Below are 16714 nucleotides of genomic sequence, written 5' to 3'. Positions count from 1 at the left end.
ATGCCTGGAAGTCTTCAGGCAGGTCCCCTGGGAGGTGTGGGGGACAGAAGTCGGAATCTTTCCAAGTCACACCAGAGCCACAGATTCTCTTCAACTCCTTTAATGTACTTTTTGTTTGGAAATTTTTCAAATACACAGAAAAGATTAAATAATGAACACAGAGGACCCTTCAGCCAGATTCACCAACTGCTGACTTAGAGCCACATTTATTCCGTGTGTGTGTGTGTGTGTGTGTGTGTGTGTGTGTGTGTGTGTATAAATACTGAGTTTGCTGGACTATTTCTTTTTTTTTAATTTTTTTTTTAATGTTTGTTTATTTGTGAAACAGAGACCGAGCATGAACGGGGGAGGGGCAGAGAGAGAGGGAGACACAGAATCTGAAGCAGGCTTCAGGCTCTGAGCTGTCAGCACAGAGCCCGATGCGGGACTCAAACTCACGGACTGTGAGATCATGACCTGAACTGAAGTCGGAAGCTCAACTGACTGAGCCACCCAGGCACCCCTTGCTGGACCATTTTTAATGAAGTTGCAGACGTGACAAGCCAGCCCTGGACAGTGTACAGCCCTGAAGTCATTTTCCTACATAATCATAATGCTATTACCAATTCTAAGAACATCAGGATTAATGCGGTAACATTCTTTTCTTTAAAAAAAAATTATTATGTTTATTTTGAGAGAGAGAGAGAGAGAGAGAGAGAGAGAGACAGAGAGAGAGAGAGAGGGAGGGGCAGAGAGAAAGGGAGACACAGAATCCAAAGCAAGGCTCCAGGCTCTGAGCTGTCAGCACAGAGCCTGACATGGGTCTCAAACCCATGAGTGTGAGATCATGACCTGAGTCAAAGTCGGATGCTCAACTGACTGAGCCACCCAGGCGCCCCTCTTTCCTTTTTTTTTAAAAAAAATTTTTTTAATGTTTATTTAGTTTTGAGACAGAGAAAGACAGAGCATGAATGGAGGAGGGTCAGAGAGAGAGGAAGACACAGACTCTGAAGCAGGCTCCAGGCTCTGAGCTGTCAGCACAGAGCCCGACGCGGGGCTCGAACTCATGGACCATGAGATCATGACCTGAGCCGAAGTCGGATGCTTAACCGACTGAGCCACCCAGGCACCCTCTTTTTTTTTTTTTTTTTTTTTTAAGTAAGCTCCACACCCAGCATGGAGCTTGAACTCACGACCCTGAGCAATCAAGGGTTGCATGCTCCACTGACTGAGCCAGCCAGGTGCCCCGGCAATAACATTTTCTAATATTCAATCTACATTTGACTTCCCCTAAGGTGCCCAAAATGTCTTTTATTATAACCTTTGTTTTTTTTGGATCCAGGTTCAACAAAGCTCACACATGGTGTTCCCTTATATCTTTGAGTCCTATTCTTTGTTTTTCATGACACTGACTCTAGATAAACCCAGGCCAGTTTTCTTCTAAAATGTCCTATATTTTGGGAGCACCTGGCTGGCTCAGTTGGTAGGGCATGCAATTCTTGATCTCAGGGTCATGAGTTCAAGCCCCACATTGGGCCTAGAGACTACTTAAAAAAAAAGTCCCATATTCTGGACTGTTTCCTCATGATAAAACAGTTTGGGCAAGGAAACTACAGAGGTGATGTTTTGTCCTTCTTACCGGATCACATCAGGAGTTATATAACGTCAGTTTGTCCCGGCAATAGCGATGCTACGTTTGATCGCTTGGTTAAGGAGGTGACACCAGATCTCTCCATTTTAAAGGTACCATTTTCCTGTGAAATTAATAAGTAATCTGTGAGGTGACGCCTTCAGACTCTCTGAATATCCTGTTTCCCAACAACCTTTATTTTTTAAGTTTATTTATTTAGAGAGAGACAGAGACAGCGTAAGCAGGGGAGGGGCAGAGAGAGAGGGAGAAGAGAGAGAATCCCACGCAGACTCCACACTGTCAGCACAGAGCCCAATGGGGGCTCGAACCCACGAAACTGTGAGATCATGACCTCAGCCCAAACCGAGAGTCGGACGCTTAACCCACGAGCCACCCAGGCATCCCCCCACCAAACTTTAACTGAATGATTTGGCGTCCAGGAAGAATTCTTTCCTGAATAAGTAAGTAATTACACTGGGGTTGAAAAAGAATTTTTAACAATTCTATCATTCTATCTACATTTTTCTTTTTGGATGTTTACATTGTTCCAAATTTGACCAGTGGGAGCCCTATCATCATACTTATAAGATTAAAAAAAAATCCTAAAACTACTGAAGCGCTCAGCCTGCGTCTGCAGCCAGGCACAGGCACATGAACCCTTAGTGTAGGTGGCAGTGGTGAACCTGCAAATAATGCCCTACAAGACCCTTTGCACACCCGGCTGACCGAGTCCTCTTGCTACTCTGATGCACAGACAACCGGGAGAGCCCCAGCCATTCCTGGCATGTCACACAATTACTGGACTGACCACCACAAGTCCAGCCAAGTGGCCTGACTCAACCAAAGTGGCAAGACACTGTCAGTCCAGCAAGCCTCAGGAGGGACTCTCACAGACTGGCTTTTCTTTCCTTTTCTTTTTTTTAATAGCATTTTTGTTTGTTGTGGTAAAATGCGCATAACATAAAATTCACCATTTTAACCATACAGTTCAGTGGCATTCAGTACATTCACATTGTTGTGCAACCAATCACTAGAACTCTTCTCATCTTGCAACACGGAAACTGTACACCCATGAAACCCAGTAACTCACTGTCCCTGTGCCCCCTCCTCTGGTAACCACCATTCTATTTTCTGTCTCTATGAACAGACTACTCTAAAGACTGGCTTTTCTTCTTATACCTATGGTCCTAGCATTCAAGCCTTCACCAGACCAAACAGGATTCCTGACTTTTCTGAATTCGGGCTGAGAGAAACAGTACCTTTAACTGCTTAAAAAAATGTTTTATTTTAGGGCCACCTGGGTGGCTCAGTTGGTTAAATGTCTGACTCTTGATTTCGGCTCAGGTCATGATCTCACGGTTTGGGAGTTTGAGTCCTGCATTGGGCTCCGTGCTGACCACACAGAACCTGCTTGGGATCCTCTGTCCCTCCCCCAATTCACACTCTTCCTCCCTCTCAAAAATAAATAAACTTTAAAAAGGTTTTATTTTGGAAAAATTAAAATACCAAAAAAAAAAAAAGAGATGTTCTAACGAACCCCTAAGAATACATCACCCATCTCCAACAATCATCAACATTTATACTGCCTTCAGAAAAATTCCTAAACAAAACGGTGCAGAGTAGGATTCTATAAAAAGTCAGTGCCGCCCTATCTGTGATGTCCAGGCCCAGGGCTGCTCACAAACTATTACACAGTCTGCTTCACATACTGCTTGCTGTGAACTCCCCCATAGACAGCCCTTCATGCCCAGCAAGACACCTCTTTACACACTCATCCGGGGTTACCTGCTGCCCATTCAGGAGCTACACTGAGGCTCAGGGATGAGGCCACAGTTTCCTGGCTAAAGAAAACCAGGTTTTAAAGCAACAGCTGGTTCCTCTTCTTCTCTAAAGAAATGCAACGCTTTTAAAAACAGGCAAAGCTACTGTTCCCCAAGAAGGGCCATTCCCCTATTTTAAAGTTTTCCCCTCTCTTTTCATCTGAGAAAGAGAAAAAAGTGTGAATAGGAACTGAGGCCCCATGGCTGCCCCAAAACCCTCAGGAGCCCTCTGTCCTACTCTGTCAGGTGCTGATGGTAAAGGGAGGTGAGGGAGGCAGGTCAGGGGATAAAGGGCCACTCCACTGGCTTCCCAGCCTTGGCTGGCCCTCCGGGTAGGCCTGGTATCTTCGGAGGTGACTGTGGGAAGGACCAGGCAGTAGATAGAGATGGCTGGAGCCAAAGAGGAAACAGGAAGCTGTGGTGGAGAGCTTTCTCCCAGTACCCAGGGGAAGAAGTATGGGCCCATTTGTTCCCAGGCAGGACCAGGCTGAATGGAGACTTTTCTGATGCTAATTCTTTCTTCCTCAGATTCTTCCTTCCTTGGGGGAGAGAAGTGGCTATCAGGAGAGACATATATTTAACGTGAGCTGAGAATATTTTTTTTTTTTTAATTTTTTTTTTTCAACGTTTTTTATTTATTTTTGGGACAGAGAGAGACAGAGCATGAACGGGGGAGGGTCAGAGAGAGAGGGAGACACAGAATCGGAAACAGGCTCCAGGCTCCGAGCCATCAGCCCAGAGCCTGACGCGGGGCTCGAACTCACGGACCGCGAGATCGTGACCTGGCTGAAGTCAGACGCTTAACCGACTGCGCCACCCAGGCGCCCCAGCTGAGAATATTTAATGAGGGCTGAGAATGTTGTGACCCAGGGGAGCCCAGATTCTGGGGGAGGTCCTGACTGGAAACAGGTTGAGAATGCCCTCTCCAATATCATGTGTGATTTCGGGCCATCACTTAGAAACCCATACCTCAAAGAGTGGTAGGGAGGCTCAGGAGATAGCACAAGTAACGTGACTGGCACAGATCCTAGGACAAAGAAAGCACTCCATAAACAACAGCAGCTGCTGTTCTATGATTTATGGAACATGGTACTTATTCTTTGCACCCCAGACCCAGGATCTTCTTCTCAGGTCCTGTTAGGTAAGTTCGGATGAACCAAAGTTGGTAGCTAGTGCTGCAAGACATTTTATTACAGGCCCCGAAAAAGGGGTAGAAATAAGCTCAAGAAAAGGCTCCCCAACCCCAACTCAATGCCCCTGGCCAGGCTATGCTGGACTCTAGAGTGGCTCCAGCCTCCTTCCCCTGGACTGTGACCTTGAACTCCACCCTGGTGCTGCAGGTTCCAAGGTTCACATAGAGGGAAGCAAAGGGGACCACGGGGTCCACAGCCTTTCCCAGATGGGTCCTCTCCACAGGCGTGGGACTTTCCCAGGTCACCGAGCTAGTCAGCAAGAGACAGAACATGCATGAACCAGGACATGCATTCTGGGTGCACAGGGATTCTGCTGCCAGGTGCCACCACAGTCCAGCAGGCACCAAGAAACACAGGCAGCACCCAGGGAGGGGAGGCCTCCGTGTCATGGACTCAGCACATTCTGGTAACACGCCGGGAGGCTGGGAGCGTTTCCCACTTGGAATCAAGCTCAGAAGGATTGAGTGAGCTGCTCCAATCACCCAGCTGGTAGGGGACAAATCAGAATTGGAAATCCAGCAATCTGTTCCATGAGGTCAGGGGTCACGTGTGTCTTGCAGAACATCACAGAACCCCTTTACGTGGCACAGCATCTGGCACAAGGTGAATAAAGAACTGCTTTTTATTTTAAATGATGAATAAACGGCGCCACAGTTCAGAGCATCTCAGAGTCATGAGGATCCCTACAATCCCACAGAGTCTCCATAACGAGTACATCTGTTTGGGTGCAGGGATTCCCACAGATGTGGGTGTGAGGCCAGTTGTGCCCCCTCCCCACCTCACAGTCCCGTTCTCCACACACACTCTTGTCTTCAACCTCCTCTATGCTTATGCTAGTTTAGCAGTTTAATCTCAGAGCCTTTCTGCTACAGATCAGTACAACCAACAGGACCTACTTTTTCCTCCCAATGAGAGGACTGAAGTTGAAGAGTGTATCTCTAACGGGACACTTTCTGTAATAAAGGACCACCCTCTTCCCATCCACCTAAACGAGCTTTTTCATTAAAAAATTCTTTGGCTTGGGGAGACTGGGTGTCTCAGGCATTTAAGTGCCTGACTCTTGATCTTGGCTTAGGTCATGATCTCACAGTTTGTGAGTTCAAGCCCTGCACTGGGCTCCGTGCTGACAGCGTGGAGCCTGCTTGGCATATTCATTCTCATTCTCATTCTCTCTCTTTCTTTCTCTCTCTCTCTCTCTCTCTCTCCCCCCCCCCCGCCCCTCTCCTTCTCTCTCTCAAAATAAATAAATAAACAGATAAACTTCAAAAAATTCTTTGGCTTTTTGTATTTTACTGGAGGCCAGAAGGGGGCTTCTTCCTTGTCTCCCTAGAGCACACTGCTCATATGTCCAGCAGGCAAATGTCTTCCTGAGGAACCATGGGAGACAGATTTTGAGTGATGTGACAGAGAAGCCAGGAAGCCACTCTGAGGACAGCACCCTCTGAAAGGCTGTTTTACTTTTTTTTTTTTTTTTTTTTTTTTACAGAGGGCAGGGGGCACTCTGATGAACCACCCGTGGTTCTAGAGAGGCCCGGCCATGCACTGGCTGTGAGGGCTGGGCAAGCCGATGGGGCAAAGGTGGCTTGAAGGCTCAGCGTGTTGGAATGGTGCCCAGTGCTCCCCCCAAACAGTGGATCTTGCTCTTGTGAACTTCTGTTGACTCAGGGCCAACCGTGCAACTGCAGTCATAGGGACCATGACAGGTTAGTTTCTGGATAGAATCTGATACGGTGGAGACAAAAAGTCAGGGACAGAGTACAAAAACCCTGCAGCTAAAGGCAGTGCTTGGGTGCTCTTTGGGGGAGTGGGAAGCTGTGCAGACCTCTGGGAGCGCCCCTCCCACTCTGCCCTTACCCTGCTGCAGGGATCTGGAGATTAGGAAATGTCCTGGAGAAAAAGCCTCTGATCTTAGCCAAACCGGGCAAAGGGGCCAGCTGGGTAGACCTGGCGTGCAGGTGGACCTGGGATCTGCCCTGGGTGAGTTTCACCCTTCCTTAGGACACAAAGAAAGGTCCTTACAATGGCTTACAGCCCCAGGGAGACGGTGTGAGTGGAAGCAACGTCTACAGTCCCGGTCGCTGAAGAAGACTCCACAAACTCGTACTTCCTCTGTGCTGAGTACAGTGAAGCACAGATCAGATCCCCGTCCACAAGATGCCTTACGGTGCCTCCCTCCTCCCCAGGCCTGTCTCCTTTCTCCCCTAAAAGCAGGCTGTTCCATCCATGGCTGTATCTCCAGTCTCTGGCACAGAGTAGGGCTCAATAAAATGTTGAGGGAAACAAATGAATGAATGAAAGCACACGTCTGACTGGCTGAGTCAATTGCTCAGTCCAACTTTGGAAACAGAGACTAGAGGTGAGGCTGCGGGTGGTTGCTGTCTTCAAGAGGAAACTGTAAAAATGCCTCTCAGGTCAGGGTGGCATTTAGCCAGCTGGGTCACACACTGGCTTCCCTTCTGGCTGTGAGAACTTCCTTGTCTCAGGACAGAGCAACTGGTACAATGACTTCACACGGTGGCAGCAGATCCTGGGTTCCTTTGTGCTCCTCTCTACAAACAATTTCACTATCTAGGGGCACCTGGGTGGCTCAGTCTGTTGAGTGTCCGACTTTAGCTCAGGTCATCATCTCGTGGTTCGTGTCGGGCTCTGTGCTGACAGCTCAGAGCCCAGAGCCTGCTTTAGATTCTGTGTCTCCCTCTCTCAAAAATAAACAAACATTAAAAAAAAAAAAAGTATTAAAAAAAAAAAGAAACGAAACAATTTCACTGTCTAAAAGCAGGGGCTGTGGGGTGGGGGCCCTTTGTCAGGTACACGGCTGGCAGCTGGGGCCAGGACTGAGCACGTGCTTCATGTGAAGGAACAGAGTTCTCTCCACGAATGGAGGTCACTGCTCTGCAGAATGCTCACTCCCAGCTCACCGGGGGTTGCTGTGGGCCAGGCCCGACGGGGCTGTGGCTGCACGAAGAGCAGACAGCACGCCTTTCTGGGCTGGAGTATCACTGGCATGGCGATCAGGGGTCCTGGCTGGACCTCTGCTGCAGCACAGAGGAGGAGGAGGAGGAGGAAAGGCAACTCTGGCCACTTCCCTCAAGGTTAGAAGGTGAGCTGCTTCCAGACCCGAGACATATCCCTGAGGACTGAGGTGTTCACCCAGGCTGGCTAACATGTGGCTCTGCAGGCTCAGGAAAGAGAGCCAGGAGTTTCCTAGCAACCTCGATGCCTGCTAGCCGGTCTCCCAGCTGCAGAGGCAGAAGGAAGAAATCCAGCTGTAGGACAAAGGCCGCTGTTGTGTGGTGGCTGAGAGCAAGGACTCAGGGAGACGGCTACCTGGGTCCCCATCCACGTACCCTTGGGCAACTCACCTTAGTGGGCCTCAGCCCTCCTCTGTCAAGTGGAGAAAATAATACTGCCTATTTTATAAGACTGTTGTGAGGACCAAATGAGGAAATCCATACAAAGAATCAGTGGTCTGGCATATAAACAACATACTAACCATTCCCTGATCACTGGGGCCAGGGTCTGCCCTCTACCCCCAAGTTTTGATTACAGAAAAAAAAAAATGTAGTGATTTTGCAAGTAATTTTTGTTTTATTCTTTGTATTTTTCTCTATTTTCTAATTTTCTACAAGGAACAAATATCACTCTCCCGCTTGGAAAAAAAAAAAAACAGTTTAAAATTCTCAGAAGACACCATTGATGGGACCCTAGAAGTCAGAACTGGCAGAGTAACTTCCAGAGAAGGTTCCAGAACATGGGTCTGTCCTAATCCAAGACTATCTCAGTATGACTGTGCTTTACAAGTGCCCACAAATCACACTTTCCTAGAAGAGTTCCAGGAACCACAACATGTCAAGTGACAAAGAAGACACTTTTCCTGTCTAGACACTGAAATGCTTATAATTAAATCAAAGACTCAGGAGGCAGGGAGAGGCAACAGATACTCCTTTAAGACAATCTCAAAAATCCGGGCAGGGGCACCTGGGTGGTTTAGTCTGTTGGGTGTCCAGCTCTTGGTTTCGGCTTAGGTCATGATCTCACGGTTTGTGAGATCAAGTCCTGCATCAGGCTCTGCCCTGACAGTGGGGCCTGCTTGGGATTCTCTCCCTGTCTCTGTCTCTCTCTCTGTCTCTCTGTCTCTCTTTCTCTCTCTCTCTCCTCCCCCACTCATGCTCTCTCTCCTCTCTTTTAAAATAAATAAATATTAAAAGTTTATTTATTTTTGAGAGAGAGACAGAGCGCAAGCGGGGGTTGGGGGGCAAAAAGAGAGAAAAAGACAGAATCTGAAGCAGGCTCCAGGCTCTGAGCTGTCGGCACAGAGCTGGACGCAGGGCACAAACCCACGAACCATGAGATCGTGACCTGAGCCAAAGTCGGACACTTAACCAACTGAGCCACCCAGGTGCCCCTAAAATAAATAAATAAACTTAAGAGAAGGGGAGGGGAGGGGAGGGGAGGGGAGGGGAGGGGAGGGGAGAGGAGAGGAGAGGAGAGGAGAGGAGAGGAGAGGAGAGGAGAGGAGAGGAGAGAAAAAAGAAAAGATCCAGGCAAACACACCTAACATAAAAATAATCTCTAATCTCACCACCCAGGGGTATAACGGCTGGCCTGTTTCTTTGGGTCTGAAAGTGGTTTTAAAGCCAACCAAAGTTGCCCTGCCTGTAGTGTCACCACTCATGCTGACTAGGTGGTGGGTGCTCAGTGAAGGGCAGGCTGCTGTGACTCGAGGAGTGAAATGTCTCTACCATGGACAGCCTGAGTCTCTGAGGTGAGACAAGGAAGAGATATAATCTGGAAAAGTCTCCAGTGGCTCTCCCAGGGGGCAAGAGGACTAACGAATTAGGACCCTAAAGTTCTTCTTCTTCAGCATTAACAGAAGAATGCATATAACACAATCCTGACTGTAACAAGGGAGAAGGTACTGGTAAGACACAGTATTCACTACAGAGAGGGTTCAAGGTTAAAGTAAATAAAAAGAAAAGAAAGATAAATGCCTAGCTCTCAGCAGCCAGGCTGCAGATAAGTGTGAAGAGCAGACAGGGTGCTTGACGTCAATGTCTTGGTCATCTTCCCGCTAAGATGTGGGCCAGGCTATTCTCCTGAAAGTAAGGACATTTAGATTTTCTTAGAAGGGTCACTGGCTCGTTCCTGGCATGTCTCCAGAGACCTGCTGGGTCTCTGGCTTGAAGGCTGCTTCTTTAGGAGATGCCTCCAGATCATAAGCAACATAAGGATGGGGATTAGATTTGTTTTGTGCCCCCAACTATCTCCCAGGCTCAGTGCATAGGAGGTAAAGGTGTGTGGAATGACTTATCTTCAGTGACAGGGACTATAGATATTCCTTCTGTTTGCCACTGCCTCCGTGGGTATATAGCTTCCGGTATACAGCAGAGGTCCAATAAATGTTTTGTTTTGTTTTGTTTTGTTTTGTTTAAATGACTTACCTGTGTGGGGTCATGGGCTCCTGAACATTGCATCTTCAATTAACCCATGCATCTTAAGACTTCCCTCTTACTCTCCCCAGCCACAGAAAAACCCTACTTGGATCCCAGAACCCCAGGCCCTGGAAAAACAGGCCTGAGCACTAAACTTGCTAAGGCAAACTGTACAATTTCTGAGTTTCCGGCCCAGCCAGTTTCCTGACCAACATGTCACACAAAATCCTTCCCCTGAAAATAGCTCTAAGCCTGCCAGTCTGCAGAGATGGGAACAGGAAATGGAAAATCACCATGTCCTCACTCACAGCACTGCAACATCAGGGCCCCAAGTCCGGATGTATTTGGTGTGGCCCTCGGGTGACAGACCACTTTTTCCAGTCCAGCCCATGCTGTGGGGCCACCACCAAGATGCTACTGATTAGAAGAGGCACCATTGACGTTGCACAGCCTTTGGAGGAAATAATAAACGACTGTCAATATTAAGTGCACACATCAAATGTAAGACGAGTCTTCATTTTCTGAAATGGGAAACCATGGCAGGAAGGGAATGTAGGATTCCTCCTAGCCACTCCCCCGTGAATTACCTCCTGCATGGGGGCAGCCATATTTCCTTGCAGATTTGGGTTTAATCCTGTAAATGAATCTCCTGCTTTACTTTGTCTAAAGTACACCCGTGAAAAAGGCCACCTGGAAAAACGGCCCCCTTTGCATCCACTGCCCACGATTAGTACCCTAGGGGCATTTCGACTATTCCCAGCTTGGGGAGAGCTGGTGTGTTTAACTTCTCCCCCAGCAGGAAGGTACTGCCTTCCTTCATCCCCTCCACCAGGAGGGATTAAGACTGCTTTCAAGTCTGCAACAGGGAGACCCCATCCCACCGCCCCCCTGCCCTGCTCTCAAAGAAACTGCTTCTCAGAAGCAGCAGTTGCTAATCAAAGCAGGGGGAGGAAAAGGGAAGGATGCAGGGGTGACTGAGGGGGGAGTGAAGGTGCTTTACTGGGACAGAGATGGGCCACTCCTAGAATTTCCTGAGGCCCAGAGAGCACAAGCCCTTGGTAGGCAATGGTTTTCACTGGTACCTTCGCTAAGAGATGAGACTATTCATTTCTGGCTTGAGGAGTCTTTTTTTTTTGGCTTGAGGAGTCTTAAAAGCAATTGGTCTGGGGAACTCATTTCTCATCTGGGCATCCTGGACAGGGCAAGGCAGCAGGAGGGATGCAAAGGTACTTCCTGCTAGGAGCACAGAAGGAAAGCCATAAGTAGACACTGGTGGGGGGTCGGCATGGGGGAGGGACACTGCTCCTCCACTGATGGTTTCTTGAGGTAGAGAAGTGTGGTTCCTAAGGCTCCCACAAATTAAGTTCAATTTAAGAAAAGGGATCTTGTCATTCATGAAGCAATTTAGTGCTTCCTATCAAAATCTTACATGCATACAACGCACACACCTTTGTCCCAAGCATTTCCATCTCTGGGCATTTTTCTCACACTTCCTTGTACAAAGATACAGGGAAAAGGATAGTTGTCATACTGTTGACAGTAGTGAAAAAACCAGATGGCAATCTAAATGGCCACCGACAGTGGAGTAATCAAACAGACGTCAGTGTTTATGATATAGAGAACTCTGCAGTCAAGGAAGAGTAAGGTAAACCCAGACAGACTGACAGGAAAGATGTTCTTGACGTGCTACGAAGAAAGCACTCTTGGTATTAACCCACCTGTGTAAATACACAATTGATTCTGGTTATTTGCAGAAGCTGTGTTCCATAAAGTCACTGGGAAAGGCGGAACTAGTGAACCCAGAACCAGGCTCCTAGGGAAGTACAGAGTTAGGTTCCTGTGAGCCACTGGTCATGTTTTCACCAATCGATCAACACAGAACCTGGTTCTGTGTATTTCTGTTCAATATACTGTTGATTCATTATCACCAAACCCACAGCCTGCAGCACTGTAACTCACGCCTGAACAAGCCTCATCTAGCACACAGGTTTTTTCTGAACGGCACATCATGGCCTTGCACTCAAGAATGTGAGACAGCACTTCAGCACTATGCTTCTTGGGGGCCGTATTAAGCAGTAAAACCACCAACAAGCAGAAAAATGAGAAAATGTGGCACTAAACACACTGAGAAAAGGACCCTTGTTTTTAAGCACGAGAGCTGAATCAAGAAGGCAGAGCGTTGTCTTTGTTCCTCAGCTGGGAACGTGCACACTGGGTGCCTCTGCACATGTCCACGAATGACCGCCAAAGTTCTGTGAGTATGGATTTTGAGATTACAAATAAATTTTAGTGAGGAGCACCTGGGTGGCTCAGTCGGTTAAGCACCTCTCAACTTCGGCTCAGGTCATGATCTCACGGTTTGTGAGTCTGAGCCCCACAACACTCTGTGCTGAGAGTGCTTGGGATTCTCTCTCTCTCTCTCTCTCTCTCTCTCTCTCTCTCTCTCTCCCTCCCTCCCTCCCTCCCTCCCTCCCTCCCCCTCTCCCTCTGCCCCTCCCCTGCTCTCTCTCTCTCAAAATAAATAAAAAAACCCACAAATTTTAGTCAATTCGCAAGTATGGAATCTCTGAATTATGAGGAATTACAGTAGATCAATTTTGGAAAAAGACATAAAAAAACTACTCCCAGAAGGTATTTTTGGTGAGTGGGATAAGCAGCAGATTTTTTACTTTATTCTGTGAATCTCACTGTCCAAATGAGTATACTATTTCTAATTTTGGGGTCACCTGGGTGGCTCAGTTGGTTGAGCATCTGACTTCAGCTCAGGTCATGTTCTCACAGTTATGAGTTTTGAGCCCTGAGTTAGGCTCTGTGCTGACAGCCTGGAGTCTGGAACCTGCTTTGGATTCTGTGTCTCCCTCTCTCTACCCCTCCCCTGCTCACACTGTGTGTGTGTGTGTGTGTGTGTGTGTGTGTGTGTCTCAAAAATATAGAAACATTTAAAAAAATTAAAACAAAATTTGCAGTGGGAAGGTGAGCCTTTCTGTAGGTACCTGCATCACAGCATGACAGATTCACTGTGAACTAAAGGATACTCTGCCCCCACATTTGATGCTTCCCTCTTCTGGGGAGGAGGAGGGCTGAAATGAAGGCTAGCAGAGGACTCAGCCTCACCTACAAAAGCCTGAAAGTCAGAACTTTACCCCAAGAAACAAACTTGTCACCCTTAACTTTTCCCACTTCACATACCAGAAGCAGTCAGTGAGGGGCAGGATGGGGCTCACAATCCAGAAGAGAAAGTACGATGGAATGGGGGAAAGGGAGGGAATCTTGCAATTCTGTTTACTGGGCAGTTTATATGGGTGTAATCTAGGATTCCTTTTACCACCTTGTCAATAAAAATAGATTTATTTTCCCAATTATGAAAACACATAAATATGTTTGGGTCTGGAAGTATACACACCAAACTGTGGCAAAAGGCCTATGGGTTTGGGGAAAACAATTTTTTTTTCTTTTTTCTTTTAGAGAGAGCGAGAGAGAGTGTGAGCACACACACACAAGTGGGACAGGGGCAGAGAGAGGGAGAGACAGAATCCTAAGCAGGCTCCATGTTTGGCATGGAGCTCGATGCAGGGCTCAATCCCACACCTCTGGGATCATGACCTGAGATGAAATCAAGAGTTGGACACTCAACTGATTAAGCCACCCAGACATCCTGGAAATGAATTTTTATACTACTGTATCTTTTGGATTTTTTAATAATAAAAATGTATCTCATACCTTTTTGATTGTAATAACAACGTCTCACATTTAAGGCCATGCTGCCCTACCAAAAAGGCCACCCTGGTCATGCCTCCTGCCTTTTTGGTTTTCTTCCCCACCCTCTCTCCTTCTCAGGTTGCTTCATGCCCTGGCCAAGCACTCAACACCCAGTCATCTCGGAGCAGCAGTAGCTAGGCAAAAGCAAAACTCTGGGTTTCCTTAAAAAGTTCAACACTGAAGAGCCAATTCTAATCAGCAATTCCACTCTTAGGTTTATGCCTAAAAGAACTGAAAATAGGTGTTCAAACAAAACTGGTACTGAATGTTCATAGCAGCACTAATAATAATAGCCAAAAGGTGGAAACAACCCAAATGTCCATCAACAGATAAATGGATAAACAAATTGTGGTATGCCCATACAACAGTGTTATTCAGCCATGATGAGGAATGAAGGACTGATGTGCGCTACAACTTGGATGAACCCTGAAAACATTAAGTGAAAGAAAGCAGACAAAAGGTCAAGTACTGTAGGATTCCTTTCACACGAAATGTCCAGAACAGGCAAATCCGTACAGATAGAACACAGATTAATGGCTGCCAGCGGCTGTGAGTGGGAAGGAATGGGAAGTGGCCACTTAATGGATACAAGTGTTCCTTTCAGGGGGGATGAAAATGTTCTGGAACTAGAGAGAGGCAACAGTTGCACAGCAGTGTTAATGGATGTACTAAACGCCATGAAACTGTATGGTTCACAATGGCTAAAATGGTAAATTTCATGTTGTGATATGAATTTTACCGCATTTAAAAAACAAACAAAACTCCTGAGCTGTGTGATCATAGGCAAGTTACTCAGCCTCTCTGAGCTTACGGAATGGGCAGATGACAGCACAACCACATAGGCTGGTTGGGAGGATTCCACGAGACATGGGTGTTAAGTGCTTGACACACGGCTGGGTGTGGAGAAAGGGGCTAGTAAGTAATAAAGCTGCGGCCACCAGGATGACAGTTACGGCAAGCCGACAAAGCCCATTCACCTGGAAGTTGTGGGGCCTCCATGCTGCCAAATTATCCTTTTAATTAAACAGCCATAACAACAACAAAAAGAGGGGCTGGGAAGCTGTAAAAGATGAAAGATTAAAGAAGACAGTGGCTCTACTCTATTTACAGGATACTTACATCTAGATTATATTTATGGTAGGATTCTATCCCGTGTAGGTTACGTGAACAGTTAACTCAATCATAGGAAGACCAAGTCCACCATGGAACAACCTATAAGCTCTTGCTTTTCCGCCTCCTTCCATGGGTCTGACCCTTGACTTCCACTGGTCTGACCAAGATATGGACCCTTGACTGACCCTTGATTTATGGGGGCAGAGGGGCTGTAGGTAGGTGAGAAGGTTCCATCTGTGCAAAGGCCCTTATCTGGAAACAGCTCTAAAAACTGAAAAACTGACAGGTGGGTGCAAGAAATGTTACTCTTCTTATCTAGGAATTATCTGGTACAGAATTAGCAGAACTCAAAACTTCCTGAGGCAAGGTGACCACCCCCCCCCCCCTTGTGGCTAATAGTCAGCCTGGGGAGAGGGGAGGGAGCAATGAATAGGATTTCAGGCTGTCATGGAAACTTTTCTTTCCTTGGGCCTCTGAGCATATGGCAGGTGTCCTGAAAAATCCGTTCCTGCTGCCCCAGGCTGGCTGCTGCCCTCAGACATGTGGGTGGGGGTGTCTGCCTCTCTGTCTGAAAGGCCCTCTTCCCTCTGCCATGACGGCGGCAGCACAAAGGAGTCTCCAGTGTGCGCCTCACGTCCCAGCTCCCCAGACAGACGCTGGGGGACAGCCTCCATGGCCTCATGGAAATCTAAGTCCCCTGCCCCCATGGGGCCTCGATGCAGCCCATAGATCACAGACAGCAGCAGGCCAAAGGCCATGGCGCGGACTTCTCCTAGGCCGCCTGAAATGTGATGCCCGTTCTGCCCTCGGCCGACAGGGATATCTTGCAAGCCCTGCATCTCTTCCCAAGACGGAAGAGAGCTACATGTTGTTTTGGGACTTTGAGGTAGCAAGCAGACTGGATTCCCACCCAGCAAGACTGACTTCTCTGTAGAACACAGGAAATCCAGCTGGCCCAAGGTAGAGCAAATCAAATTGGAAGACTGTACACCCAAAGCAGCCAAAGGGATTAGAATAACAGGTGGAAAGTGCCATGGTGGAAAACAATACAGAATATTTAAAACTCTATAGCTGTGCTTCTGGACCTGGGTGATCGTGGCCACAGGGGTTCAGGGCAGCATGCCGAGGACAGAGCCATAGGAGAAAATGGGTACCATCCTCTTGTGGCATCGGTGGGACTCAAGGATTGGAGAGGGGCCGATATAATAAAACAGGATGATAACATATTGTAGAGGGGAATGTAAACTCTGACTGAATTGTAAGAAGAAAATACTAGATGTCAAGGAAATGTCATGATTGTAGCTAGCCACTTTGGGGCACATCACTCCTTTCCATTAAGGGCACCTTGGAGAGGTGTGAAAGCCCAGCTCGGAAAGAACCTCTAGCTTCATTCATTTCCTTTATTCCACAAATATTTTTGTCCGGTCTTATGATGTACTAGGTTCGTTTCCCTCCCCAAAACTTACTGTTTAGTAGCGGGGGTGGGTGTTAATTAAGAGTGCATGATGCCATGGAAATATGTATTTGCTGAGTGTGTGGGGGAAGGCTTTCTCAAGGATGTGGGGTCTGAGTGACATTTAATTGGGTCCAGACAGGTGGGGTGGGGAAGCTTTCTAGGCAGAGGAGACAGCATGGGCAAAGTTCTGTGACAGGAGGGGGCCTAGCTGGAATTCAGTGCCTGAAGAGGGGAAATGTATGAGGTCAGACAGACAGGACCTTGATAGACGATCCCTATCCTCAGACTGTTGGTAAACCAGGGGGCGATTTTAAGCAGCAGGATGGCATGAG

General features: G+C 47.5%; 1 protein-coding gene across 8 annotated transcripts in view; it reads right to left on the bottom strand.

The window, feature by feature from the left end:
* Positions 1-16714, bottom strand: part of CCNJL (cyclin J like) — an 82877-nt gene that overhangs the window by 35225 nt on the left and 30938 nt on the right. The gene's annotated exons all lie outside the window — the stretch shown is intronic.

The sequence above is a fragment of the Panthera tigris genome, chromosome A1 (genome assembly GCF_018350195.1).
Source record: "Panthera tigris isolate Pti1 chromosome A1, P.tigris_Pti1_mat1.1, whole genome shotgun sequence".
Classification (NCBI taxonomy): Eukaryota; Metazoa; Chordata; class Mammalia; order Carnivora; family Felidae; genus Panthera; species Panthera tigris.
This window is presented reverse-complemented; position numbering and strand designations above follow the sequence as displayed.